The following is a 25,112-nucleotide window of genomic DNA, read 5'->3' on the forward strand; positions in this document are numbered from 1 at the left end:
TATTTATTACAATCATTTAAATGTATTATAGAGTTTTAAGTGTTTTACATGTTTTTTAGGCCATTTTATTACTCTTAACATTTTAAGTGAGTGTGTGTCTTTAAAAAATGGATGGTTGGCCTGCCATGTGACTAGACACATGACAGGAAGCAGGAAGTACAACTGTATAAGAGAGCAGCATGACAAACAAAGGACAGTCACCAAACTGTTGGATTGAGGAGTTGCTAATTTTAGAGCTCACCTTTCCATTCACCACCTGCAAACTTTGGATTACACTTTCTGTGGATTGTATATACACCGGTGGACACTCACATTGACTTATCAACACACTGGGATTCTTGGACTGTTTTTAGGGTATGGACAAATGAACTGTATTCTTTTAACAGCGTTTACCTCGTTTTATCGTGTTGTTTTAAAGTCTTTTATGTGAACCTTGTAAATAAACCAAATCTATTTAAACCAATCTTCTTTTATGTCTCATTCTTTTAACCACTAGTCATCTCTCACAGTTAAATCTGATCCCATTTTAGTCTTGTAACTCGGCTGATAAGGCCGATTGTTACACTTGGATGGGAGACCGCCTGGGAATACCAGGTGCTGTAAGCTTTTGCCTTTTCTTCACTATTTATATAATATGCTGGCTTTTACGGAGGCTGATCTTTAAATAGCCCACTTTTTGGAGCAGCCCTCGCTTACGGCCATACCGCGCTGAGAGCGCCCGATCTCGTCTGATCTCGGAAGCTAAGCAGCGTCGGGCCTGCTTAGTACTTGGATGGGAGACTGCCTGGGAATGCCAGGTGCTGTAAGCTTTTGCCTTTTCTTCACTATTTATATAATATGCTGGCTTTTACGGAGGCTGATCTTTAAATAGCCCACTTTTTGGAGCAGCCCTCGCTTACGGCCATACCGCGCTGAGAGCGCCCGATCTCGTCTGATCTCGGAAGCTAAGCAGCGTCGGGCCTGCTTAGTACTTGGATGGGAGACCGCCTGGGAATACCAGGTGCTGTAAGCTTTTGCCTTTTCTTCACTATTTATATAATATGCTGGCTTTTAGAAAGACGTGTTTTACCGCTCTATTTATTACAATCATTTAAATGTATTATAGAGTTTTAAGTGTTTTACATGTTTTTTAGGCCATTTTATTACTCTTAACATTTTAAGTGAGTGTGTGTCTTTAAAAAATGGATGGTTGGCCTGCCATGTGACTAGACACATGACAGGAAGCAGGAAGTACAACTGTATAAGAGAGCAGCATGACAAACAAAGGACAGTCACCAAACTGTTGGATTGAGGAGTTGCTAATTTTAGAGCTCACCTTTCCATTCACCACCTGCAAACTTTGGATTACACTTTCTGTGGATTGTATATACACCGGTGGACACTCACATTGGACTTATCAACACACTGGGATTCTTGGACTGTTTTTAGGGTATGGACAAATGAACTGTATTCTTTTAACAGCGTTTACCTCGTTTTATCGTGTTGTTTTAAAGTCTTTTATGTGAACCTTGTAAATAAACCAAATCTATTTAAACCAATCTTCTTTTATGTCTCATTCTTTTAACCACTAGTCATCTCTCACAGTTAAATCTGACCCCATTTTAGTCTTGTAACTCGGCTGATAAGGCCGATTGTTACACTTGGATGGGAGACCGCCTGGGATTACCAGGTGCTGTAAGCTTTTGCCTTTTCTTCACTATTTATATAATATGCTGGCTTTTACGGAGGCTGATCTTTAAATAGCCCACTTTTTGGAGCAGCCCTCGCTTACGGCCATACCGCGCTGAGAGCGCCCGATCTCGTCTGATCTCGGAAGCTAAGCAGCGTCGGGCCTGCTTAGTACTTGGATGGGAGACTGCCTGGGAATGCCAGGTGCTGTAAGCTTTTGCCTTTTCTTCACTATTTATATAATATGCTGGCTTTTACGGAGGCTGATCTTTAAATAGCCCACTTTTTGGAGCAGCCCTCGCTTACGGCCATACCGCGCTGAGAGCGCCCGATCTCGTCTGATCTCGGAAGCTAAGCAGCGTCGGGCCTGCTTAGTACTTGGATGGGAGACTGCCTGGGAATGCCAGGTGCTGTAAGCTTTTGCCTTTTCTTCACTATTTATATAATATGCTGGCTTTTACGGAGGCTGATCTTTAAATAGCCCACTTTTTGGAGCAGCCCTCGCTTACGGCCATACCGCGCTGAGAGCGCCCGATCTCGTCTGATCTCGGAAGCTAAGCAGCGTCGGGCCTGCTTAGTACTTGGATGGGAGACCGCCTGGGAATACCAGGTGCTGTAAGCTTTTGCCTTTTCTTCACTATTTATATAATATGCTGGCTTTTAGAAAGACGTGTTTTACCGCTCTATTTATTACAATCATTTAAATGTATTATAGAGTTTTAAGTGTTTTACATGTTTTTTAGGCCATTTTATTACTCTTAACATTTTAAGTGAGTGTGTGTCTTTAAAAAATGGATGGTTGGCCTGCCATGTGACTAGACACATGACAGGAAGCAGGAAGTACAACTGTATAAGAGAGCAGCATGACAAACAAAGGACAGTCACCAAACTGTTGGATTGAGGAGTTGCTAATTTTAGAGCTCACCTTTCCATTCACCACCTGCAAACTTTGGATTACACTTTCTGTGGATTGTATATACACCGGTGGACACTCACATTGGACTTATCAACACACTGGGATTCTTGGACTGTTTTTAGGGTATGGACAAATGAACTGTATTCTTTTAACAGCGTTTACCTCGTTTTATCGTGTTGTTTTAAAGTCTTTTATGTGAACCTTGTAAATAAACCAAATCTATTTAAACCAATCTTCTTTTATGTCTCATTCTTTTAACCACTAGTCATCTCTCACAGTTAAATCTGATCCCATTTTAGTCTTGTAACTCGGCTGATAAGGCCGATTGTTACACTTGGATGGGAGACCGCCTGGGAATACCAGGTGCTGTAAGCTTTTGCCTTTTCTTCACTATTTATATAATATGCTGGCTTTTACGGAGGCTGATCTTTAAATAGCCCACTTTTTGGAGCAGCCCTCGCTTACGGCCATACCGCGCTGAGAGCGCCCGATCTCGTCTGATCTCGGAAGCTAAGCAGCGTCGGGCCTGCTTAGTACTTGGATGGGAGACCGCCTGGGAATACCAGGTGCTGTAAGCTTTTGCCTTTTCTTCACTATTTATATAATATGCTGGCTTTTAGAAAGACGTGTTTTACCGCTCTATTTATTACAATCATTTAAATGTATTATAGAGTTTTAAGTGTTTTACATGTTTTTTAGGCCATTTTATTACTCTTAACATTTTAAGTGAGTGTGTGTCTTTAAAAAATGGATGGTTGGCCTGCCATGTGACTAGACACATGACAGGAAGCAGGAAGTACAACTGTATAAGAGAGCAGCATGACAAACAAAGGACAGTCACCAAACTGTTGGATTGAGGAGTTGCTAATTTTAGAGCTCACCTTTCCATTCACCACCTGCAAACTTTGGATTACACTTTCTGTGGATTGTATATACACCGGTGGACACTCACATTGGACTTATCAACACACTGGGATTCTTGGACTGTTTTTAGGGTATGGACAAATGAACTGTATTCTTTTAACAGCGTTTACCTCGTTTTATCGTGTTGTTTTAAAGTCTTTTATGTGAACCTTGTAAATAAACCAAATCTATTTAAACCAATCTTCTTTTATGTCTCATTCTTTTAACCACTAGTCATCTCTCACAATTAAATCTGACCCCATTTTAGTCTTGTAACTCGGCTGATAAGGCCGATTGTTACACTTGGATGGGAGACCGCCTGGGATTACCAGGTGCTGTAAGCTTTTGCCTTTTCTTCACTATTTATATAATATGCTGGCTTTTACGGAGGCTGATCTTTAAATAGCCCACTTTTTGGAGCAGCCCTCGCTTACGGCCATACCGCGCTGAGAGCGCCCGATCTCGTCTGATCTCGGAAGCTAAGCAGCGTCGGGCCTGCTTAGTACTTGGATGGGAGACCGCCTGGGAATACCAGGTGCTGTAAGCTTTTGCCTTTTCTTCACTATTTATATAATATGCTGGCTTTTAGAAAGACGTGTTTTACCGCTCTATTTATTACAATCATTTAAATGTATTATAGAGTTTTAAGTGTTTTACATGTTTTTTAGGCCATTTTATTACTCTTAACATTTTAAATGAGTGTGTGTCTTTAAAAAATGGATGGTTGGCCTGCCATGTGACTAGACACATGACAGGAAGCAGGAAGTACAACTGTATAAGAGAGCAGCATGACAAACAAAGGACAGTCACCAAACTGTTGGATTGAGGAGTTGCTAATTTTAGAGCTCACCTTTCCATTCACCACCTGCAAACTTTGGATTACACTTTCTGTGGATTGTATATACACCGGTGGACACTCACATTGGACTTATCAACACACTGGGATTCTTGGACTGTTTTTAGGGTATGGACAAATGAACTGTATTCTTTTAACAGCGTTTACCTCGTTTTATCGTGTTGTTTTAAAGTCTTTTATGTGAACCTTGTAAATAAACCAAATCTATTTAAACCAATCTTCTTTTATGTCTCATTCTTTTAACCACTAGTCATCTCTCACAGTTAAATCTGATCCCATTTTAGTCTTGTAACTCGGCTGATAAGGCCGATTGTTACACTTGGATGGGAGACCGCCTGGGAATACCAGGTGCTGTAAGCTTTTGCCTTTTCTTCACTATTTATATAATATGCTGGCTTTTACGGAGGCTGATCTTTAAATAGCCCACTTTTTGGAGCAGCCCTCGCTTACGGCCATACCGCGCTGAGAGCGCCCGATCTCGTCTGATCTCGGAAGCTAAGCAGCGTCGGGCCTGCTTAGTACTTGGATGGGAGACTGCCTGGGAATGCCAGGTGCTGTAAGCTTTTGCCTTTTCTTCACTATTTATATAATATGCTGGCTTTTACGGAGGCTGATCTTTAAATAGCCCACTTTTTGGAGCAGCCCTCGCTTACGGCCATACCGCGCTGAGAGCGCCCGATCTCGTCTGATCTCGGAAGCTAAGCAGCGTCGGGCCTGCTTAGTACTTGGATGGGAGACCGCCTGGGAATACCAGGTGCTGTAAGCTTTTGCCTTTTCTTCACTATTTATATAATATGCTGGCTTTTAGAAAGACGTGTTTTACCGCTCTATTTATTACAATCATTTAAATGTATTATAGAGTTTTAAGTGTTTTACATGTTTTTTAGGCCATTTTATTACTCTTAACATTTTAAGTGAGTGTGTGTCTTTAAAAAATGGATGGTTGGCCTGCCATGTGACTAGACACATGACAGGAAGCAGGAAGTACAACTGTATAAGAGAGCAGCATGACAAACAAAGGACAGTCACCAAACTGTTGGATTGAGGAGTTGCTAATTTTAGAGCTCACCTTTCCATTCACCACCTGCAAACTTTGGATTACACTTTCTGTGGATTGTATATACACCGGTGGACACTCACATTGACTTATCAACACACTGGGATTCTTGGACTGTTTTTAGGGTATGGACAAATGAACTGTATTCTTTTAACAGCGTTTACCTCGTTTTATCGTGTTGTTTTAAAGTCTTTTATGTGAACCTTGTAAATAAACCAAATCTATTTAAACCAATCTTCTTTTATGTCTCATTCTTTTAACCACTAGTCATCTCTCACAGTTAAATCTGATCCCATTTTAGTCTTGTAACTCGGCTGATAAGGCCGATTGTTACACTTGGATGGGAGACCGCCTGGGAATACCAGGTGCTGTAAGCTTTTGCCTTTTCTTCACTATTTATATAATATGCTGGCTTTTACGGAGGCTGATCTTTAAATAGCCCACTTTTTGGAGCAGCCCTCGCTTACGGCCATACCGCGCTGAGAGCGCCCGATCTCGTCTGATCTCGGAAGCTAAGCAGCGTCGGGCCTGCTTAGTACTTGGATGGGAGACTGCCTGGGAATGCCAGGTGCTGTAAGCTTTTGCCTTTTCTTCACTATTTATATAATATGCTGGCTTTTACGGAGGCTGATCTTTAAATAGCCCACTTTTTGGAGCAGCCCTCGCTTACGGCCATACCGCGCTGAGAGCGCCCGATCTCGTCTGATCTCGGAAGCTAAGCAGCGTCGGGCCTGCTTAGTACTTGGATGGGAGACCGCCTGGGAATACCAGGTGCTGTAAGCTTTTGCCTTTTCTTCACTATTTATATAATATGCTGGCTTTTAGAAAGACGTGTTTTACCGCTCTATTTATTACAATCATTTAAATGTATTATAGAGTTTTAAGTGTTTTACATGTTTTTTAGGCCATTTTATTACTCTTAACATTTTAAGTGAGTGTGTGTCTTTAAAAAATGGATGGTTGGCCTGCCATGTGACTAGACACATGACAGGAAGCAGGAAGTACAACTGTATAAGAGAGCAGCATGACAAACAAAGGACAGTCACCAAACTGTTGGATTGAGGAGTTGCTAATTTTAGAGCTCACCTTTCCATTCACCACCTGCAAACTTTGGATTACACTTTCTGTGGATTGTATATACACCGGTGGACACTCACATTGGACTTATCAACACACTGGGATTCTTGGACTGTTTTTAGGGTATGGACAAATGAACTGTATTCTTTTAACAGCGTTTACCTCGTTTTATCGTGTTGTTTTAAAGTCTTTTATGTGAACCTTGTAAATAAACCAAATCTATTTAAACCAATCTTCTTTTATGTCTCATTCTTTTAACCACTAGTCATCTCTCACAGTTAAATCTGACCCCATTTTAGTCTTGTAACTCGGCTGATAAGGCCGATTGTTACACTTGGATGGGAGACCGCCTGGGATTACCAGGTGCTGTAAGCTTTTGCCTTTTCTTCACTATTTATATAATATGCTGGCTTTTACGGAGGCTGATCTTTAAATAGCCCACTTTTTGGAGCAGCCCTCGCTTACGGCCATACCGCGCTGAGAGCGCCCGATCTCGTCTGATCTCGGAAGCTAAGCAGCGTCGGGCCTGCTTAGTACTTGGATGGGAGACTGCCTGGGAATGCCAGGTGCTGTAAGCTTTTGCCTTTTCTTCACTATTTATATAATATGCTGGCTTTTACGGAGGCTGATCTTTAAATAGCCCACTTTTTGGAGCAGCCCTCGCTTACGGCCATACCGCGCTGAGAGCGCCCGATCTCGTCTGATCTCGGAAGCTAAGCAGCGTCGGGCCTGCTTAGTACTTGGATGGGAGACTGCCTGGGAATGCCAGGTGCTGTAAGCTTTTGCCTTTTCTTCACTATTTATATAATATGCTGGCTTTTACGGAGGCTGATCTTTAAATAGCCCACTTTTTGGAGCAGCCCTCGCTTACGGCCATACCGCGCTGAGAGCGCCCGATCTCGTCTGATCTCGGAAGCTAAGCAGCGTCGGGCCTGCTTAGTACTTGGATGGGAGACCGCCTGGGAATACCAGGTGCTGTAAGCTTTTGCCTTTTCTTCACTATTTATATAATATGCTGGCTTTTAGAAAGACGTGTTTTACCGCTCTATTTATTACAATCATTTAAATGTATTATAGAGTTTTAAGTGTTTTACATGTTTTTTAGGCCATTTTATTACTCTTAACATTTTAAGTGAGTGTGTGTCTTTAAAAAATGGATGGTTGGCCTGCCATGTGACTAGACACATGACAGGAAGCAGGAAGTACAACTGTATAAGAGAGCAGCATGACAAACAAAGGACAGTCACCAAACTGTTGGATTGAGGAGTTGCTAATTTTAGAGCTCACCTTTCCATTCACCACCTGCAAACTTTGGATTACACTTTCTGTGGATTGTATATACACCGGTGGACACTCACATTGGACTTATCAACACACTGGGATTCTTGGACTGTTTTTAGGGTATGGACAAATGAACTGTATTCTTTTAACAGCGTTTACCTCGTTTTATCGTGTTGTTTTAAAGTCTTTTATGTGAACCTTGTAAATAAACCAAATCTATTTAAACCAATCTTCTTTTATGTCTCATTCTTTTAACCACTAGTCATCTCTCACAGTTAAATCTGATCCCATTTTAGTCTTGTAACTCGGCTGATAAGGCCGATTGTTACACTTGGATGGGAGACCGCCTGGGAATACCAGGTGCTGTAAGCTTTTGCCTTTTCTTCACTATTTATATAATATGCTGGCTTTTACGGAGGCTGATCTTTAAATAGCCCACTTTTTGGAGCAGCCCTCGCTTACGGCCATACCGCGCTGAGAGCGCCCGATCTCGTCTGATCTCGGAAGCTAAGCAGCGTCGGGCCTGCTTAGTACTTGGATGGGAGACCGCCTGGGAATACCAGGTGCTGTAAGCTTTTGCCTTTTCTTCACTATTTATATAATATGCTGGCTTTTAGAAAGACGTGTTTTACCGCTCTATTTATTACAATCATTTAAATGTATTATAGAGTTTTAAGTGTTTTACATGTTTTTTAGGCCATTTTATTACTCTTAACATTTTAAGTGAGTGTGTGTCTTTAAAAAATGGATGGTTGGCCTGCCATGTGACTAGACACATGACAGGAAGCAGGAAGTACAACTGTATAAGAGAGCAGCATGACAAACAAAGGACAGTCACCAAACTGTTGGATTGAGGAGTTGCTAATTTTAGAGCTCACCTTTCCATTCACCACCTGCAAACTTTGGATTACACTTTCTGTGGATTGTATATACACCGGTGGACACTCACATTGGACTTATCAACACACTGGGATTCTTGGACTGTTTTTAGGGTATGGACAAATGAACTGTATTCTTTTAACAGCGTTTACCTCGTTTTATCGTGTTGTTTTAAAGTCTTTTATGTGAACCTTGTAAATAAACCAAATCTATTTAAACCAATCTTCTTTTATGTCTCATTCTTTTAACCACTAGTCATCTCTCACAGTTAAATCTGATCCCATTTTAGTCTTGTAACTCGGCTGATAAGGCCGATTGTTACACTTGGATGGGAGACCGCCTGGGAATACCAGGTGCTGTAAGCTTTTGCCTTTTCTTCACTATTTATATAATATGCTGGCTTTTACGGAGGCTGATCTTTAAATAGCCCACTTTTTGGAGCAGCCCTCGCTTACGGCCATACCGCGCTGAGAGCGCCCGATCTCGTCTGATCTCGGAAGCTAAGCAGCGTCGGGCCTGCTTAGTACTTGGATGGGAGACCGCCTGGGAATACCAGGTGCTGTAAGCTTTTGCCTTTTCTTCACTATTTATATAATATGCTGGCTTTTACGGAGGCTGATCTTTAAATAGCCCACTTTTTGGAGCAGCCCTCGCTTACGGCCATACCGCGCTGAGAGCGCCCGATCTCGTCTGATCTCGGAAGCTAAGCAGCGTCGGGCCTGCTTAGTACTTGGATGGGAGACCGCCTGGGAATACCAGGTGCTGTAAGCTTTTGCCTTTTCTTCACTATTTATATAATATGCTGGCTTTTAGAAAGACGTGTTTTACCGCTCTATTTATTACAATCATTTAAATGTATTATAGAGTTTTAAGTGTTTTACATGTTTTTTAGGCCATTTTATTACTCTTAACATTTTAAGTGAGTGTGTGTCTTTAAAAAATGGATGGTTGGCCTGCCATGTGACTAGACACATGACAGGAAGCAGGAAGTACAACTGTATAAGAGAGCAGCATGACAAACAAAGGACAGTCACCAAACTGTTGGATTGAGGAGTTGCTAATTTTAGAGCTCACCTTTCCATTCACCACCTGCAAACTTTGGATTACACTTTCTGTGGATTGTATATACACCGGTGGACACTCACATTGGACTTATCAACACACTGGGATTCTTGGACTGTTTTTAGGGTATGGACAAATGAACTGTATTCTTTTAACAGCGTTTACCTCGTTTTATCGTGTTGTTTTAAAGTCTTTTATGTGAACCTTGTAAATAAACCAAATCTATTTAAACCAATCTTCTTTTATGTCTCATTCTTTTAACCACTAGTCATCTCTCACAGTTAAATCTGACCCCATTTTAGTCTTGTAACTCGGCTGATAAGGCCGATTGTTACACTTGGATGGGAGACCGCCTGGGATTACCAGGTGCTGTAAGCTTTTGCCTTTTCTTCACTATTTATATAATATGCTGGCTTTTACGGAGGCTGATCTTTAAATAGCCCACTTTTTGGAGCAGCCCTCGCTTACGGCCATACCGCGCTGAGAGCGCCCGATCTCGTCTGATCTCGGAAGCTAAGCAGCGTCGGGCCTGCTTAGTACTTGGATGGGAGACCGCCTGGGAATACCAGGTGCTGTAAGCTTTTGCCTTTTCTTCACTATTTATATAATATGCTGGCTTTTAGAAAGACGTGTTTTACCGCTCTATTTATTACAATCATTTAAATGTATTATAGAGTTTTAAGTGTTTTACATGTTTTTTAGGCCATTTTATTACTCTTAACATTTTAAGTGAGTGTGTGTCTTTAAAAAATGGATGGTTGGCCTGCCATGTGACTAGACACATGACAGGAAGCAGGAAGTACAACTGTATAAGAGAGCAGCATGACAAACAAAGGACAGTCACCAAACTGTTGGATTGAGGAGTTGCTAATTTTAGAGCTCACCTTTCCATTCACCACCTGCAAACTTTGGATTACACTTTCTGTGGATTGTATATACACCGGTGGACACTCACATTGGACTTATCAACACACTGGGATTCTTGGACTGTTTTTAGGGTATGGACAAATGAACTGTATTCTTTTAACAGCGTTTACCTCGTTTTATCGTGTTGTTTTAAAGTCTTTTATGTGAACCTTGTAAATAAACCAAATCTATTTAAACCAATCTTCTTTTATGTCTCATTCTTTTAACCACTAGTCATCTCTCACAGTTAAATCTGACCCCATTTTAGTCTTGTAACTCGGCTGATAAGGCCGATTGTTACACTTGGATGGGAGACCGCCTGGGATTACCAGGTGCTGTAAGCTTTTGCCTTTTCTTCACTATTTATATAATATGCTGGCTTTTACGGAGGCTGATCTTTAAATAGCCCACTTTTTGGAGCAGCCCTCGCTTACGGCCATACCGCGCTGAGAGCGCCCGATCTCGTCTGATCTCGGAAGCTAAGCAGCGTCGGGCCTGCTTAGTACTTGGATGGGAGACCGCCTGGGAATACCAGGTGCTGTAAGCTTTTGCCTTTTCTTCACTATTTATATAATATGCTGGCTTTTAGAAAGACGTGTTTTACCGCTCTATTTATTACAATCATTTAAATGTATTATAGAGTTTTAAGTGTTTTACATGTTTTTTAGGCCATTTTATTACTCTTAACATTTTAAGTGAGTGTGTGTCTTTAAAAAATGGATGGTTGGCCTGCCATGTGACTAGACACATGACAGGAAGCAGGAAGTACAACTGTATAAGAGAGCAGCATGACAAACAAAGGACAGTCACCAAACTGTTGGATTGAGGAGTTGCTAATTTTAGAGCTCACCTTTCCATTCACCACCTGCAAACTTTGGATTACACTTTCTGTGGATTGTATATACACCGGTGGACACTCACATTGGACTTATCAACACACTGGGATTCTTGGACTGTTTTTAGGGTATGGACAAATGAACTGTATTCTTTTAACAGCGTTTACCTCGTTTTATCGTGTTGTTTTAAAGTCTTTTATGTGAACCTTGTAAATAAACCAAATCTATTTAAACCAATCTTCTTTTATGTCTCATTCTTTTAACCACTAGTCATCTCTCACAGTTAAATCTGATCCCATTTTAGTCTTGTAACTCGGCTGATAAGGCCGATTGTTACACTTGGATGGGAGACCGCCTGGGAACACCAGGTGCTGTAAGCTTTTGCCTTTTCTTCACTATTTATATAATATGCTGGCTTTTACGGAGGCTGATCTTTAAATAGCCCACTTTTTGGAGCAGCCCTCGCTTACGGCCATACCGCGCTGAGAGCGCCAGATCTCGTCTGATCTCGGAAGCTAAGCAGCGTCGGGCCTGCTTAGTACTTGGATGGGAGACCGCCTGGGAATACCAGGTGCTGTAAGCTTTTGCCTTTTCTTCACTATTTATATAATATGCTGGCTTTTACGGAGGCTGATCTTTAAATAGCCCACTTTTTGGAGCAGCCCTCGCTTACGGCCATACCGCGCTGAGAGCGCCCGATCTCGTCTGATCTCGGAAGCTAAGCAGCGTCGGGCCTGCTTAGTACTTGGATGGGAGACCGCCTGGGAATACCAGGTGCTGTAAGCTTTTGCCTTTTCTTCACTATTTATATAATATGCTGGCTTTTAGAAAGACGTGTTTTACCGCTCTATTTATTACAATCATTTAAATGTATTATAGAGTTTTAAGTGTTTTACATGTTTTTTAGGCCATTTTATTACTCTTAACATTTTAAGTGAGTGTGTGTCTTTAAAAAATGGATGGTTGGCCTGCCATGTGACTAGACACATGACAGGAAGCAGGAAGTACAACTGTATAAGAGAGCAGCATGACAAACAAAGGACAGTCACCAAACTGTTGGATTGAGGAGTTGCTAATTTTAGAGCTCACCTTTCCATTCACCACCTGCAAACTTTGGATTAAACTTTCTGTGGATTGTATATACACCGGTGGACACTCACATTGGACTTATCAACACACTGGGATTCTTGGACTGTTTTTAGGGTATGGACAAATGAACTGTATTCTTTTAACAGCGTTTACCTCGTTTTATCGTGTTGTTTTAAAGTCTTTTATGTGAACCTTGTAAATAAACCAAATCTATTTAAACCAATCTTCTTTTATGTCTCATTCTTTTAACCACTAGTCATCTCTCACAGTTAAATCTGACCCCATTTTAGTCTTGTAACTCGGCTGATAAGGCCGATTGTTACACTTGGATGGGAGACCGCCTGGGATTACCAGGTGCTGTAAGCTTTTGCCTTTTCTTCACTATTTATATAATATGCTGGCTTTTACGGAGGCTGATCTTTAAATAGCCCACTTTTTGGAGCAGCCCTCGCTTACGGCCATACCGCGCTGAGAGCGCCCGATCTCGTCTGATCTCGGAAGCTAAGCAGCGTCGGGCCTGCTTAGTACTTGGATGGGAGACCGCCTGGGAATACCAGGTGCTGTAAGCTTTTGCCTTTTCTTCACTATTTATATAATATGCTGGCTTTTACGGAGGCTGATCTTTAAATAGCCCACTTTTTGGAGCAGCCCTCGCTTACGGCCATACCGCGCTGAGAGTGCCCGATCTCGTCTGATCTCGGAAGCTAAGCAGCGTCGGGCCTGCTTAGTACTTGGATGGGAGACCGCCTGGGAATACCAGGTGCTGTAAGCTTTTGCCTTTTCTTCACTATTTATATAATATGCTGGCTTTTAGAAAGACGTGTTTTACCGCTCTATTTATTACAATCATTTAAATGTATTATAGAGTTTTAAGTGTTTTACATGTTTTTTAGGCCATTTTATTACTCTTAACATTTTAAGTGAGTGTGTGTCTTTAAAAAATGGATGGTTGGCCTGCCATGTGACTAGACACATGACAGGAAGCAGGAAGTACAACTGTATAAGAGAGCAGCATGACAAACAAAGGACAGTCACCAAACTGTTGGATTGAGGAGTTGCTAATTTTAGAGCTCACCTTTCCATTCACCACCTGCAAACTTTGGATTACACTTTCTGTGGATTGTATATACACCGGTGGACACTCACATTGGACTTATCAACACACTGGGATTCTTGGACTGTTTTTAGGGTATGGACAAATGAACTGTATTCTTTTAACAGCGTTTACCTCGTTTTATCGTGTTGTTTTAAAGTCTTTTATGTGAACCTTGTAAATAAACCAAATCTATTTAAACCAATCTTCTTTTATGTCTCATTCTTTTAACCACTAGTCATCTCTCACAGTTAAATCTGACCCCATTTTAGTCTTGTAACTCGGCTGATAAGGCCGATTGTTACACTTGGATGGGAGACCGCCTGGGATTACCAGGTGCTGTAAGCTTTTGCCTTTTCTTCACTATTTATATAATATGCTGGCTTTTACGGAGGCTGATCTTTAAATAGCCCACTTTTTGGAGCAGCCCTCGCTTACGGCCATACCGCGCTGAGAGCGCCCGATCTCGTCTGATCTCGGAAGCTAAGCAGCGTCGGGCCTGCTTAGTACTTGGATGGGAGACCGCCTGGGAATACCAGGTGCTGTAAGCTTTTGCCTTTTCTTCACTATTTATATAATATGCTGGCTTTTAGAAAGACGTGTTTTACCGCTCTATTTATTACAATCATTTAAATGTATTATAGAGTTTTAAGTGTTTTACATGTTTTTTAGGCCATTTTATTACTCTTAACATTTTAAGTGAGTGTGTGTCTTTAAAAAATGGATGGTTGGCCTGCCATGTGACTAGACACATGACAGGAAGCAGGAAGTACAACTGTATAAGAGAGCAGCATGACAAACAAAGGACAGTCACCAAACTGTTGGATTGAGGAGTTGCTAATTTTAGAGCTCACCTTTCCATTCACCACCTGCAAACTGTGGATTACACTTTCTGTGGATTGTATATACACCGGTGGACACTCACATTGGACTTATCAACACACTGGGATTCTTGGACTGTTTTTAGGGTATGGACAAATGAACTGTATTCTTTTAACAGCGTTTACCTCGTTTTATCGTGTTGTTTTAAAGTCTTTTATGTGAACCTTGTAAATAAACCAAATCTATTTAAACCAATCTTCTTTTATGTCTCATTCTTTTAACCACTAGTCATCTCTCACAGTTAAATCTGATCCCATTTTAGTCTTGTAACTCGGCTGATAAGGCCGATTGTTACACTTGGATGGGAGACCGCCTGGGAATACCAGGTGCTGTAAGCTTTTGCCTTTTCTTCACTATTTATATAATATGCTGGCTTTTACGGAGGCTGATCTTTAAATAGCCCACTTTTTGGAGCAGCCCTCGCTTACGGCCATACCGCGCTGAGAGCGCCCGATCTCGTCTGATCTCGGAAGCTAAGCAGCGTCGGGCCTGCTTAGTACTTGGATGGGAGACCGCCTGGGAATACCAGGTGCTGTAAGCTTTTGCCTTTTCTTCACTATTTATATAATATGCTGGCTTTTACGGAGGCTGATCTTTAAATAGCCCACTTTTTGGAGCAGCCCTCGCTTACGGCCATACCGCGCTGAGAGCGCCCGATCTCGTCTGATCTCGGAAGCTAAGCAGCGTCGGGCCTGCTTAGTACTTGGATGGGAGACCGCCTGGGAATACCAGGTGCTGTAAGCTTTTGCCTTTTCTTCACTATTTATATAATATGCTGGCTTTTAGAAAGACGTGTTTTACCGCTCTATTTATTACAATCATTTAAATGTATTATAGAGTTTTAAGTGTTTTACATGTTTTTTAGGCCATTTTATTACTCTTAACATTTTAAGTGAGTGTGTGTCTTTAAAAAATGGATGGTTGGCCTGCCATGTGACTAGACACATGACAGGAAGCAGGAAGTACAACTGTATAAGAGAGCAGCATGACAAACAAAGGACAGTCACCAAACTGTTGGATTGAGGAGTTGCTAATTTTAGAGCTCACCTTTCCATTCACCACCTGCAAACTTTGGATTACACTTTCTGTGGATTGTATATACACCGGTGGACACTCACATTGGACTTATCAACACACTGGGATTCTTGGACTGTTTTTAGGGTATGGACAAATGAACTGTATTCTTTTAACAGCGTTTACCTCGTTTTATCGTGTTGTTTTAAAGTCTTTTATGTGAACCTTGTAAATAAACCAAATCTATTTAAACCAATCTTCTTTTATGTCTCATTCTTTTAACCACTAGTCATCTCTCACAGTTAAATCTGACCCCATTTTAGTCTTGTAACTCGGCTGATAAGGCCGATTGTTACACTTGGATGGGAGACCGCCTGGGATTACCAGGTGCTGTAAGCTTTTGCCTTTTCTTCACTATTTATATAATATGCTGGCTTTTACGGAGGCTGATCTTTAAATAGCCCACTTTTTGGAGCAGCCCTCGCTTACGGCCATACCGCGCTGAGAGCGCCCGATCTCGTCTGATCTCGGAAGCTAAGCAGCATCGGGCCTGCTTAGTACTTGGATGGGAGACCGCCTGGGAATACCAGGTGCTGTAAGCTTTTGCCTTTTCTTCACTATTTATATAATATGCTGGCTTTTACGGAGGCTGATCTTTAAATAGCCCACTTTTTGGAGCAGCCCTCGCTTACGGCCATACCGCGCTGAGAGCGCCCGATCTCGTCTGATCTCGGAAGCTAAGCAGCGTCGGGCCTGCTTAGTACTTGGATGGGAGACCGCCTGGGAATACCAGGTGCTGTAAGCTTTTGCCTTTTCTTCACTATTTATATAATATGCTGGCTTTTAGAAAGACGTGTTTTACCGCTCTATTTATTACAATCATTTAAATGTATTATAGAGTTTTAAGTGTTTTACATGTTTTTTAGGCCATTTTATTACTCTTAACATTTTAAGTGAGTGTGTGTCTTTAAAAAATGGATGGTTGGCCTGCCATGTGACTAGACACATGACAGGAAGCAGGAAGTACAACTGTATAAGAGAGCAGCATGACAAACAAAGGACAGTCACCAAACTGTTGGATTGAGGAGTTGCTAATTTTAGAGCTCACCTTTCCATTCACCACCTGCAAACTTTGGATTACACTTTCTGTGGATTGTATATACACCGGTGGACACTCACATTGGACTTATCAACACACTGGGATTCTTGGACTGTTTTTAGGGTATGGACAAATGAACTGTATTCTTTTAACAGCGTTTACCTCGTTTTATCGTGTTGTTTTAAAGTCTTTTATGTGAACCTTGTAAATAAACCAAATCTATTTAAACCAATCTTCTTTTATGTCTCATTCTTTTAACCACTAGTCATCTCTCACAGTTAAATCTGACCCCATTTTAGTCTTGTAACTCGGCTGATAAGGCCGATTGTTACACTTGGATGGGAGACCGCCTGGGATTACCAGGTGCTGTAAGCTTTTGCCTTTTCTTCACTATTTATATAATATGCTGGCTTTTACGGAGGCTGATCTTTAAATAGCCCACTTTTTGGAGCAGCCCTCGCTTACGGCCATACCGCGCTGAGAGCGCCCGATCTCGTCTGATCTCGGAAGCTAAGCAGCGTCGGGCCTGCTTAGTACTTGGATGGGAGACCGCCTGGGAATACCAGGTGCTGTAAGCTTTTGCCTTTTCTTCACTATTTATATAATATGCTGGCTTTTAGAAAGACGTGTTTTACCGCTCTATTTATTACAATCATTTAAATGTATTATAGAGTTTTAAGTGTTTTACATGTTTTTTAGGCCATTTTATTACTCTTAACATTTTAAGTGAGTGTGTGTCTTTAAAAAATGGATGGTTGGCCTGCCATGTGACTAGACACATGACAGGAAGCAGGAAGTACAACTGTATAAGAGAGCAGCATGACAAACAAAGGACAGTCACCAAACTGTTGGATTGAGGAGTTGCTAATTTTAGAGCTCACCTTTCCATTCACCACCTGCAAACTTTGGATTACACTTTCTGTGGATTGTATATACACCGGTGGACACTCACATTGGACTTATCAACACACTGGGATTCTTGGACTGTTTTTAGGGTATGGACAAATGAACTGTATTCTTTTAACAGCGTTTACCTCGTTTTATCGTGTTGTTTTAAAGTCTTTTATGTGAACCTTGTAAATAAACCAAATCTATTTAAACCAATCTTCTTTTATGTCTCATTCTTTTAACCACTAGTCATCTCTCACAGTTAAATCTGATCCCATTTTAGTCTTGTAACTCGGCTGATAAGGCCGATTGTTACACTTGGATGGGAGACCGCCTGGGAATACCAGGTGCTGTAAGCTTTTGCCTTTTCTTCACTATTTATATAATATGCTGGCTTTTACGGAGGCTGATCTTTAAATAGCCCACTTTTTGGAGCAGCCCTCGCTTACGGCCATACCGCGCTGAGAGCGCCCGATCTCGTCTGATCTCGGAAGCTAAGCAGCGTCGGGCCTGCTTAGTACTTGGATGGGAGACCGCCTGGGAATACCAGGTGCTGTAAGCTTTTGCCTTTTCTTCACTATTTATATAATATGCTGGCTTTTACGGAGGCTGATCTTTAAATAGCCCACTTTTTGGAGCAGCCCTCGCTTACGGCCATACAGCGCTGAGAGCGCCCGATCTCGTCTGATCTCGGAAGCTAAGCAGCGTCGGGCCTGCTTAGTACTTGGATGGGAGACCGCCTGGGAATACCAGGTGCTGTAAGCTTTTGCCTTTTCTTCACTATTTATATAATATGCTGGCTTTTAGAAAGACGTGTTTTACCGCTCTATTTATTACAATCATTTAAATGTATTATAGAGTTTTAAGTGTTTTACATGTTTTTTAGGCCATTTTATTACTCTTAACATTTTAAGTGAGTGTGTGTCTTTAAAAAATGGATGGTTGGCCTGCCATGTGACTAGACACATGACAGGAAGCAGGAAGTACAACTGTATAAGAGAGCAGCATGACAAACAAAGGACAGTCACCAAACTGTTGGATTAAGGAGTTGCTAATTTTAGAGCTCACCTTTCCATTCACCACCTGCAAACTTTGGATTACACTTTCTGTGGATTGTATATACACCGGTGGACACTCACATTGGACTTATCAACACACTGGGATTCTTGGACTGTTTTTAGGGTATGGACAAATGAACTGTATTCTTTTAACAGCGTTTACCTCGTTTTATCGTGTTGTTTTAAAGTCTTTTATGTGAACCTTGTAAATAAACCAAATCTATTTAAACCAATCTTCTTTTATGTCTCATTCTTTTAACCACTAGTCATCTCTCACAGTTAAATCTGACCCCATTTTAGTCTTGTAACTCGGCTGATAAGGCCGATTGTTACACTTGGATGGGAGACCGCCTGGGATTACCAGGTGCTGTAAGCTTTTGCCTTTTCTTCACTATTTATATAATATGCTGGCTTTTACGGAGGCTGATCTTTAAATAGCCCACTTTTTGGAGCAGCCCTCGCTTACGGCCATACCGCGCTGAGAGCGCCCGATCTCGTCTGATCTCGGAAGCTAAGCAGCGTCGGGCCTGCTTAGTACTTGGATGGGAGACCGCCTGGGAATACCAGGTGCTGTAAGCTTTTGCCTTTTCTTCACTATTTATATAATATGCTGGCTTTTAGAAAGACGTGTTTTACCGCTCTATTTATTACAATCATTTAAATGTATTATAGAGTTTTAAGTGTTTTACATGTTTTTTAGGCCATTTTATTACTCTTAACATTTTAAGTGAGTGTGTGTCTTTAAAAAATGGATGGTTGGCCTGCCATGTGACTAGACACATGACAGGAAGCAGGAAGTACAACTGTATAAGAGAGCAGCATGACAAACAAAGGACAGTCACCAAACTGTTGGATTGAGGAGTTGCTAATTTTAGAGCTCACCTTTCCATTCACCACCTGCAAACTTTGGATTACACTTTCTGTGGATTGTATATACACCGGTGGACACTCACATTGGACTTATCAACACACTGGGATTCTTGGACTGTTTTTAGGGTATGGACAAATGAACTGTATTCTTTTAACAGCGTTTACCTCGTTTTATCGTGTTGTTTTAAAGTCTTTTATGTGAACCTTGTAAATAAACCAAATCTATTTAAACCAATCTTCTTTTATGTCTCATTCTTTTAACCACTAGTCATCTCTCACAGTTAAATCTGATCCCATTTTAGTCTTGTAACTCGGCTGATAAGGCCGATTGTTACACTTGGATGGGAGACCGCCTGGGAATACCAGGTGCTGTAAGCTTTTGCCTTTTCTTCACTATTTATATAATATGCTGGCTTTTACGGAGGCTGATCTTTAAATAGCCCACTTTTTGGAGCAGCCCTCGCTTACGGCCATACCGCGCTGAGAGCGCCCGATCTCGTCTGATCTCGGAAGCTAAGCAGCGTCGGGCCTGCTTAGTACTTGGATGGGAGACCGCCTGGGAATACCAGGTGCTGTAAGCTTTTGCCTTTTCTTCACTATTTATATAATATGCTGGCTTTTACGGAGGCTGATCTTTAAATAGCCCACTTTTTGGAGCAGCCCTCGCTTACGGCCATACCGCGCTGAGAGCGCCCGATCTCGTCTGATCTCGGAAGCTAAGCAGCGTCGGGCCTGCTTAGTACTTGGATGGGAGACCGCCTGGGAATACCAGGTGCTGTAAGCTTTTGCCTTTTCTTCACTATTTATATAATATGCTGGCTTTTAGAAAGACGTGTTTTACCGCTCTATTTATTACAATCATTTAAATGTATTATAGAGTTTTAAGTGTTTTACATGTTTTTTAGGCCATTTTATTACTCTTAACATTTTAAGTGAGTGTGTGTCTTTAAAAAATGGATGGTTGGCCTGCCATGTGACTAGACACATGACAGGAAGCAGGAAGTACAACTGTATAAGAGAGCAGCATGACAAACAAAGGACAGTCACCAAACTGTTGGATTGAGGAGTTGCTAATTTTAGAGCTCACCTTTCCATTCACCACCTGCAAACTTTGGATTACACTTTCTGTGGATTGTATATACACCGGTGGACACTCACATTGGACTTATCAACACACTGGGATTCTTGGACTGTTTTTAGGGTATGGACAAATGAACTGTATTCTTTTAACAGCGTTTACCTCGTTTTATCGTGTTGTTTTAAAGTCTTTTATGTGAACCTTGTAAATAAACCAAATCTATTTAAACCAATCTTCTTTTATGTCTCATTCTTTTAACCACTAGTCATCTCTCACAGTTAAATCTGACCCCATTTTAGTCTTGTAACTCGGCTGATAAGGCCGATTGTTACACTTGGATGGGAGACCGCCTGGGATTACCAGGTGCTGTAAGCTTTTGCCTTTTCTTCACTATTTATATAATATGCTGGCTTTTACGGAGGCTGATCTTTAAATAGCCCACTTTTTGGAGCAGCCCTCGCTTACGGCCATACCGCGCTGAGAGCGCCCGATCTCGTCTGATCTCGGAAGCTAAGCAGCGTCGGGCCTGCTTAGTACTTGGATGGGAGACCGCCTGGGAATACCAGGTGCTGTAAGCTTTTGCCTTTTCTTCACTATTTATATAATATGCTGGCTTTTAGAAAGACGTGTTTTACCGCTCTATTTATTACAATCATTTAAATGTATTATAGAGTTTTAAGTGTTTTACATGTTTTTTAGGCCATTTTATTACTCTTAACATTTTAAGTGAGTGTGTGTCTTTAAAAAATGGATGGTTGGCCTGCCATGTGACTAGACACATGACAGGAAGCAGGAAGTACAACTGTATAAGAGAGCAGCATGACAAACAAAGGACAGTCACCAAACTGTTGGATTGAGGAGTTGCTAATTTTAGAGCTCACCTTTCCATTCACCACCTGCAAACTTTGGATTACACTTTCTGTGGATTGTATATACACCGGTGGACACTCACATTGGACTTATCAACACACTGGGATTCTTGGACTGTTTTTAGGGTATGGACAAATGAACTGTATTCTTTTAACAGCGTTTACCTCGTTTTATCGTGTTGTTTTAAAGTCTTTTATGTGAACCTTGTAAATAAACCAAATCTATTTAAACCAATCTTCTTTTATGTCTCATTCTTTTAACCACTAGTCATCTCTCACAGTTAAATCTGACCCCATTTTAGTCTTGTAACTCGGCTGATAAGGCCGATTGTTACACTTGGATGGGAGACCGCCTGGGAATACCAGGTGCTGTAAGCTTTTGCCTTTTCTTCACTATTTATATAATATGCTGGCTTTTACGGAGGCTGATCTTTAAATAGCCCACTTTTTGGAGCGTCCCTCGCTTACGGCCATACCGCGCTGAGAGCGCCCGATCTCGTCTGATCTCGGAAGCTAAGCAGCGTCGGGCCTGCTTAGTACTTGGATGGGAGACCGCCTGGGAATACCAGGTGCTGTAAGCTTTTGCCTTTTCTTCACTATTTATATAATATGCTGGCTTTTAGAAAGACGTGTTTTACCGCTCTATTTATTACAATCATTTAAATGTATTATAGAGTTTTAAGTGTTTTACATGTTTTTTAGGCCATTTTATTACTCTTAACATTTTAAGTGAGTGTGTGTCTTTAAAAAATGGATGGTTGGCCTGCCATGTGACTAGACACATGACAGGAAGCAGGAAGTACAACTGTATAAGAGAGCAGCATGACAAACAAAGGACAGTCACCAAACTGTTGGATTGAGGAGTTGCTAATTTTAGAGCTCACCTTTCCATTCACCACCTGCAAACTTTGGATTACACTTTCTGTGGATTGTATATACACCGGTGGACACTCACATTGGACTTATCAACACACTGGGATTCTTGGACTGTTTTTAGGGTATGGACAAATGAACTGTATTCTTTTAACAGCGTTTACCTCGTTTTATCGTGTTGTTTTAAAGTCTTTTATGTGAACCTTGTAAATAAACCAAATCTATTTAAACCAATCTTCTTTTATGTCTCATTCTTTTAACCACTAGTCATCTCTCACAGTTAAATCTGACCCCATTTTAGTCTTGTAACTCGGCTGATAAGGCCGATTGTTACACTTGGATGGGAGACCGCCTGGGATTACCAGGTGCTGTAAGCTTTTGCCTTTTCTTCACTATTTATATAATATGCTGGCTTTTACGGAGGCTGATCTTTAAATAGCCCACTTTTTGGAGCAGCCCTCGCTTACGGCCATACCGCGCTGAGAGCGCCCGATCTCGTCTGATCTCGGAAGCTAAGCAGCGTCGGGCCTGCTTAGTACTTGGATGGGAGACCGCCTGGGAATACCAGGTGCTGTAAGCTTTTGCCTTTTCTTCACTATTTATATAATATGCTGGCTTTTAGAAAGACGTGTTTTACCGCTCTATTTATTACAATCATTTAAATGTATTATAGAGTTTTAAGTGTTTTACATGTTTTTTAGGCCATTTTATTACTCTTAACATTTTAAGTGAGTGTGTGTCTTTAAAAAATGGATGGTTGGCCTGCCATGTGACTAGACACATGACAGGAAGCAGGAAGTACAACTGTATAAGAGAGCAGCATGACAAACAAAGGACAGTCACCAAACTGTTGGATTGAGGAGTTGCTAATTTTAGAGCTCACCTTTCCATTCACCACCTGCAAACTGTGGATTACACTTTCTGTGGATTGTATATACACCGGTGGACACTCACATTGGACTTATCAACACACTGGGATTCTTGGACTGTTTTTAGGGTATGGACAAATGAACTGTATTCTTTTAACAGCGTTTACCTCGTTTTATCGTGTTGTTTTAAAGTCTTTTATGTGAACCTTGTAAATAAACCAAATCTATTTAAACCAATCTTCTTTTATGTCTCATTCTTTTAACCACTAGTCATCTCTCACAGTTAAATCTGATCCCATTTTAGTCTTGTAACTCGGCTGATAAGGCCGATTGTTACACTTGGATGGGAGACCGCCTGGGAATACCAGGTGCTGTAAGCTTTTGCCTTTTCTTCACTATTTATATAATATGCTGGCTTTTACGGAGGCTGATCTTTAAATAGCCCACTTTTTGGAGCAGCCCTCGCTTACGGCCATACCGCGCTGAGAGCGCCCGATCTCGTCTGATCTCGGAAGCTAAGCAGCGTCGGGCCTGCTTAGTACTTGGATGGGAGACCGCCTGGGAATACCAGGTGCTGTAAGCTTTTGCCTTTTCTTCACTATTTATATAATATGCTGGCTTTTACGGAGGCTGATCTTTAAATAGCCCACTTTTTGGAGCAGCCCTCGCTTACGGCCATACCGCGCTGAGAGCGCCCGATCTCGTCTGATCTCGGAAGCTAAGCAGCGTCGGGCCTGCTTAGTACTTGGATGGGAGACCGCCTGGGAATACCAGGTGCTGTAAGCTTTTGCCTTTTCTTCACTATTTATATAATATGCTGGCTTTTAGAAAGACGTGTTTTACCGCTCTATTTATTACAATCATTTAAATGTATTATAGAGTTTTAAGTGTTTTACATGTTTTTTAGGCCATTTTATTACTCTTAACATTTTAAGTGAGTGTGTGTCTTTAAAAAATGGATGGTTGGCCTGCCATGTGACTAGACACATGACAGGAAGCAGGAAGTACAACTGTATAAGAGAGCAGCATGACAAACAAAGGACAGTCACCAAACTGTTGGATTGAGGAGTTGCTAATTTTAGAGCTCACCTTTCCATTCACCACCTGCAAACTTTGGATTACACTTTCTGTGGATTGTATATACACCGGTGGACACTCACATTGGACTTATCAACACACTGGGATTCTTGGACTGTTTTTAGGGTATGGACAAATGAACTGTATTCTTTTAACAGCGTTTACCTCGTTTTATCGTGTTGTTTTAAAGTCTTTTATGTGAACCTTGTAAATAAACCAAATCTATTTAAACCAATCTTCTTTTATGTCTCATTCTTTTAACCACTAGTCATCTCTCACAGTTAAATCTGACCCCATTTTAGTCTTGTAACTCGGCTGATAAGGCCGATTGTTACACTTGGATGGGAGACCGCCTGGGATTACCAGGTGCTGTAAGCTTTTGCCTTTTCTTCACTATTTATATAATATGCTGGCTTTTACGGAGGCTGATCTTTAAATAGCCCACTTTTTGGAGCAGCCCTCGCTTACGGCCATACCGCGCTGAGAGCGCCCGATCTCGTCTGATCTCGGAAGCTAAGCAGCATCGGGCCTGCTTAGTACTTGGATGGGAGACCGCCTGGGAATACCAGGTGCTGTAAGCTTTTGCCTTTTCTTCACTATTTATATAATATGCTGGCTTTTACGGAGGCTGATCTTTAAATAGCCCACTTTTTGGAGCAGCCCTCGCTTACGGCCATACCGCGCTGAGAGCGCCCGATCTCGTCTGATCTCGGAAGCTAAGCAGCGTCGGGCCTGCTTAGTACTTGGATGGGAGACCGCCTGGGAATACCAGGTGCTGTAAGCTTTTGCCTTTTCTTCACTATTTATATAATATGCTGGCTTTTAGAAAGACGTGTTTTACCGCTCTATTTATTACAATCATTTAAATGTATTATAGAGTTTTAAGTGTTTTACATGTTTTTTAGGCCATTT

At 41.4% G+C, this 25,112-nt stretch overlaps 41 non-coding genes across 41 annotated transcripts; all 41 read left to right on the top strand.

Moving 5' to 3' along the window:
- The first annotated feature begins 690 nt into the window (after nt 1–690).
- Nucleotides 691–809, top strand: LOC141316081 (5S ribosomal RNA). The gene has a single exon (XR_012351246.1). It is a non-coding gene; the product is annotated as a 5S ribosomal RNA (ribosomal RNA).
- An 84-nt stretch (nt 810–893) lies between these two features.
- LOC141316125 (5S ribosomal RNA) lies at nt 894–1,012 on the top strand. Its single transcript, XR_012351290.1, has one exon. It is a non-coding gene; the product is annotated as a 5S ribosomal RNA (ribosomal RNA).
- A 753-nt stretch (nt 1,013–1,765) lies between these two features.
- Nucleotides 1,766–1,884, top strand: LOC141316082 (5S ribosomal RNA). The gene has a single exon (XR_012351247.1). It is a non-coding gene; the product is annotated as a 5S ribosomal RNA (ribosomal RNA).
- An 84-nt stretch (nt 1,885–1,968) lies between these two features.
- Nucleotides 1,969–2,087, top strand: LOC141316083 (5S ribosomal RNA). The gene has a single exon (XR_012351248.1). It is a non-coding gene; the product is annotated as a 5S ribosomal RNA (ribosomal RNA).
- Nucleotides 2,088–2,171: 84 nt separating this feature from the next.
- On the top strand, nt 2,172–2,290 carry LOC141316126 (5S ribosomal RNA). Its single transcript, XR_012351291.1, has one exon. It is a non-coding gene; the product is annotated as a 5S ribosomal RNA (ribosomal RNA).
- A 753-nt stretch (nt 2,291–3,043) lies between these two features.
- Nucleotides 3,044–3,162, top strand: LOC141316127 (5S ribosomal RNA). Its single transcript, XR_012351292.1, has one exon. It is a non-coding gene; the product is annotated as a 5S ribosomal RNA (ribosomal RNA).
- Nucleotides 3,163–3,915: 753 nt separating this feature from the next.
- On the top strand, nt 3,916–4,034 carry LOC141316128 (5S ribosomal RNA). The gene has a single exon (XR_012351293.1). It is a non-coding gene; the product is annotated as a 5S ribosomal RNA (ribosomal RNA).
- Nucleotides 4,035–4,787: 753 nt separating this feature from the next.
- On the top strand, nt 4,788–4,906 carry LOC141316084 (5S ribosomal RNA). The gene has a single exon (XR_012351249.1). It is a non-coding gene; the product is annotated as a 5S ribosomal RNA (ribosomal RNA).
- Nucleotides 4,907–4,990: 84 nt separating this feature from the next.
- On the top strand, nt 4,991–5,109 carry LOC141316129 (5S ribosomal RNA). Its single transcript, XR_012351295.1, has one exon. It is a non-coding gene; the product is annotated as a 5S ribosomal RNA (ribosomal RNA).
- A 752-nt stretch (nt 5,110–5,861) lies between these two features.
- LOC141316085 (5S ribosomal RNA) lies at nt 5,862–5,980 on the top strand. The gene has a single exon (XR_012351251.1). It is a non-coding gene; the product is annotated as a 5S ribosomal RNA (ribosomal RNA).
- Nucleotides 5,981–6,064: 84 nt separating this feature from the next.
- Nucleotides 6,065–6,183, top strand: LOC141316130 (5S ribosomal RNA). Its single transcript, XR_012351296.1, has one exon. It is a non-coding gene; the product is annotated as a 5S ribosomal RNA (ribosomal RNA).
- A 753-nt stretch (nt 6,184–6,936) lies between these two features.
- On the top strand, nt 6,937–7,055 carry LOC141316086 (5S ribosomal RNA). Its single transcript, XR_012351252.1, has one exon. It is a non-coding gene; the product is annotated as a 5S ribosomal RNA (ribosomal RNA).
- Nucleotides 7,056–7,139: 84 nt separating this feature from the next.
- Nucleotides 7,140–7,258, top strand: LOC141316087 (5S ribosomal RNA). Its single transcript, XR_012351253.1, has one exon. It is a non-coding gene; the product is annotated as a 5S ribosomal RNA (ribosomal RNA).
- Nucleotides 7,259–7,342: 84 nt separating this feature from the next.
- LOC141316131 (5S ribosomal RNA) lies at nt 7,343–7,461 on the top strand. The gene has a single exon (XR_012351297.1). It is a non-coding gene; the product is annotated as a 5S ribosomal RNA (ribosomal RNA).
- Nucleotides 7,462–8,214: 753 nt separating this feature from the next.
- On the top strand, nt 8,215–8,333 carry LOC141316132 (5S ribosomal RNA). The gene has a single exon (XR_012351298.1). It is a non-coding gene; the product is annotated as a 5S ribosomal RNA (ribosomal RNA).
- A 753-nt stretch (nt 8,334–9,086) lies between these two features.
- Nucleotides 9,087–9,205, top strand: LOC141316133 (5S ribosomal RNA). The gene has a single exon (XR_012351299.1). It is a non-coding gene; the product is annotated as a 5S ribosomal RNA (ribosomal RNA).
- An 84-nt stretch (nt 9,206–9,289) lies between these two features.
- Nucleotides 9,290–9,408, top strand: LOC141316136 (5S ribosomal RNA). The gene has a single exon (XR_012351301.1). It is a non-coding gene; the product is annotated as a 5S ribosomal RNA (ribosomal RNA).
- Nucleotides 9,409–10,161: 753 nt separating this feature from the next.
- On the top strand, nt 10,162–10,280 carry LOC141316137 (5S ribosomal RNA). The gene has a single exon (XR_012351302.1). It is a non-coding gene; the product is annotated as a 5S ribosomal RNA (ribosomal RNA).
- Nucleotides 10,281–11,033: 753 nt separating this feature from the next.
- LOC141316138 (5S ribosomal RNA) lies at nt 11,034–11,152 on the top strand. The gene has a single exon (XR_012351303.1). It is a non-coding gene; the product is annotated as a 5S ribosomal RNA (ribosomal RNA).
- A 753-nt stretch (nt 11,153–11,905) lies between these two features.
- Nucleotides 11,906–12,024, top strand: LOC141316072 (5S ribosomal RNA). Its single transcript, XR_012351237.1, has one exon. It is a non-coding gene; the product is annotated as a 5S ribosomal RNA (ribosomal RNA).
- Nucleotides 12,025–12,108: 84 nt separating this feature from the next.
- On the top strand, nt 12,109–12,227 carry LOC141316139 (5S ribosomal RNA). Its single transcript, XR_012351304.1, has one exon. It is a non-coding gene; the product is annotated as a 5S ribosomal RNA (ribosomal RNA).
- Nucleotides 12,228–12,980: 753 nt separating this feature from the next.
- Nucleotides 12,981–13,099, top strand: LOC141316140 (5S ribosomal RNA). The gene has a single exon (XR_012351306.1). It is a non-coding gene; the product is annotated as a 5S ribosomal RNA (ribosomal RNA).
- Nucleotides 13,100–13,183: 84 nt separating this feature from the next.
- On the top strand, nt 13,184–13,302 carry LOC141316065 (5S ribosomal RNA). The gene has a single exon (XR_012351231.1). It is a non-coding gene; the product is annotated as a 5S ribosomal RNA (ribosomal RNA).
- Nucleotides 13,303–14,055: 753 nt separating this feature from the next.
- Nucleotides 14,056–14,174, top strand: LOC141316022 (5S ribosomal RNA). Its single transcript, XR_012351188.1, has one exon. It is a non-coding gene; the product is annotated as a 5S ribosomal RNA (ribosomal RNA).
- Nucleotides 14,175–14,927: 753 nt separating this feature from the next.
- LOC141316023 (5S ribosomal RNA) lies at nt 14,928–15,046 on the top strand. Its single transcript, XR_012351189.1, has one exon. It is a non-coding gene; the product is annotated as a 5S ribosomal RNA (ribosomal RNA).
- Nucleotides 15,047–15,130: 84 nt separating this feature from the next.
- On the top strand, nt 15,131–15,249 carry LOC141316024 (5S ribosomal RNA). The gene has a single exon (XR_012351190.1). It is a non-coding gene; the product is annotated as a 5S ribosomal RNA (ribosomal RNA).
- Nucleotides 15,250–16,002: 753 nt separating this feature from the next.
- LOC141316067 (5S ribosomal RNA) lies at nt 16,003–16,121 on the top strand. Its single transcript, XR_012351233.1, has one exon. It is a non-coding gene; the product is annotated as a 5S ribosomal RNA (ribosomal RNA).
- An 84-nt stretch (nt 16,122–16,205) lies between these two features.
- On the top strand, nt 16,206–16,324 carry LOC141316026 (5S ribosomal RNA). Its single transcript, XR_012351191.1, has one exon. It is a non-coding gene; the product is annotated as a 5S ribosomal RNA (ribosomal RNA).
- A 753-nt stretch (nt 16,325–17,077) lies between these two features.
- LOC141316027 (5S ribosomal RNA) lies at nt 17,078–17,196 on the top strand. Its single transcript, XR_012351192.1, has one exon. It is a non-coding gene; the product is annotated as a 5S ribosomal RNA (ribosomal RNA).
- A 753-nt stretch (nt 17,197–17,949) lies between these two features.
- Nucleotides 17,950–18,068, top strand: LOC141316029 (5S ribosomal RNA). Its single transcript, XR_012351194.1, has one exon. It is a non-coding gene; the product is annotated as a 5S ribosomal RNA (ribosomal RNA).
- An 84-nt stretch (nt 18,069–18,152) lies between these two features.
- LOC141316089 (5S ribosomal RNA) lies at nt 18,153–18,271 on the top strand. Its single transcript, XR_012351255.1, has one exon. It is a non-coding gene; the product is annotated as a 5S ribosomal RNA (ribosomal RNA).
- A 753-nt stretch (nt 18,272–19,024) lies between these two features.
- Nucleotides 19,025–19,143, top strand: LOC141316030 (5S ribosomal RNA). The gene has a single exon (XR_012351196.1). It is a non-coding gene; the product is annotated as a 5S ribosomal RNA (ribosomal RNA).
- Nucleotides 19,144–19,896: 753 nt separating this feature from the next.
- On the top strand, nt 19,897–20,015 carry LOC141316031 (5S ribosomal RNA). Its single transcript, XR_012351197.1, has one exon. It is a non-coding gene; the product is annotated as a 5S ribosomal RNA (ribosomal RNA).
- An 84-nt stretch (nt 20,016–20,099) lies between these two features.
- LOC141316032 (5S ribosomal RNA) lies at nt 20,100–20,218 on the top strand. Its single transcript, XR_012351198.1, has one exon. It is a non-coding gene; the product is annotated as a 5S ribosomal RNA (ribosomal RNA).
- A 753-nt stretch (nt 20,219–20,971) lies between these two features.
- On the top strand, nt 20,972–21,090 carry LOC141316033 (5S ribosomal RNA). Its single transcript, XR_012351199.1, has one exon. It is a non-coding gene; the product is annotated as a 5S ribosomal RNA (ribosomal RNA).
- A 753-nt stretch (nt 21,091–21,843) lies between these two features.
- On the top strand, nt 21,844–21,962 carry LOC141316034 (5S ribosomal RNA). The gene has a single exon (XR_012351200.1). It is a non-coding gene; the product is annotated as a 5S ribosomal RNA (ribosomal RNA).
- Nucleotides 21,963–22,715: 753 nt separating this feature from the next.
- LOC141316035 (5S ribosomal RNA) lies at nt 22,716–22,834 on the top strand. The gene has a single exon (XR_012351201.1). It is a non-coding gene; the product is annotated as a 5S ribosomal RNA (ribosomal RNA).
- Nucleotides 22,835–23,587: 753 nt separating this feature from the next.
- LOC141316037 (5S ribosomal RNA) lies at nt 23,588–23,706 on the top strand. Its single transcript, XR_012351202.1, has one exon. It is a non-coding gene; the product is annotated as a 5S ribosomal RNA (ribosomal RNA).
- Nucleotides 23,707–23,790: 84 nt separating this feature from the next.
- LOC141316038 (5S ribosomal RNA) lies at nt 23,791–23,909 on the top strand. The gene has a single exon (XR_012351203.1). It is a non-coding gene; the product is annotated as a 5S ribosomal RNA (ribosomal RNA).
- A 753-nt stretch (nt 23,910–24,662) lies between these two features.
- On the top strand, nt 24,663–24,781 carry LOC141316068 (5S ribosomal RNA). The gene has a single exon (XR_012351234.1). It is a non-coding gene; the product is annotated as a 5S ribosomal RNA (ribosomal RNA).
- An 84-nt stretch (nt 24,782–24,865) lies between these two features.
- Nucleotides 24,866–24,984, top strand: LOC141316039 (5S ribosomal RNA). Its single transcript, XR_012351204.1, has one exon. It is a non-coding gene; the product is annotated as a 5S ribosomal RNA (ribosomal RNA).
- The last annotated feature ends 128 nt before the right edge of the window (nt 24,985–25,112 follow it).

Source organism: Garra rufa, unplaced genomic scaffold, assembly GCF_049309525.1.
Source record: "Garra rufa unplaced genomic scaffold, GarRuf1.0 hap1_unplaced_068, whole genome shotgun sequence".
Taxonomy (NCBI): Eukaryota; Metazoa; Chordata; class Actinopteri; order Cypriniformes; family Cyprinidae; genus Garra; species Garra rufa.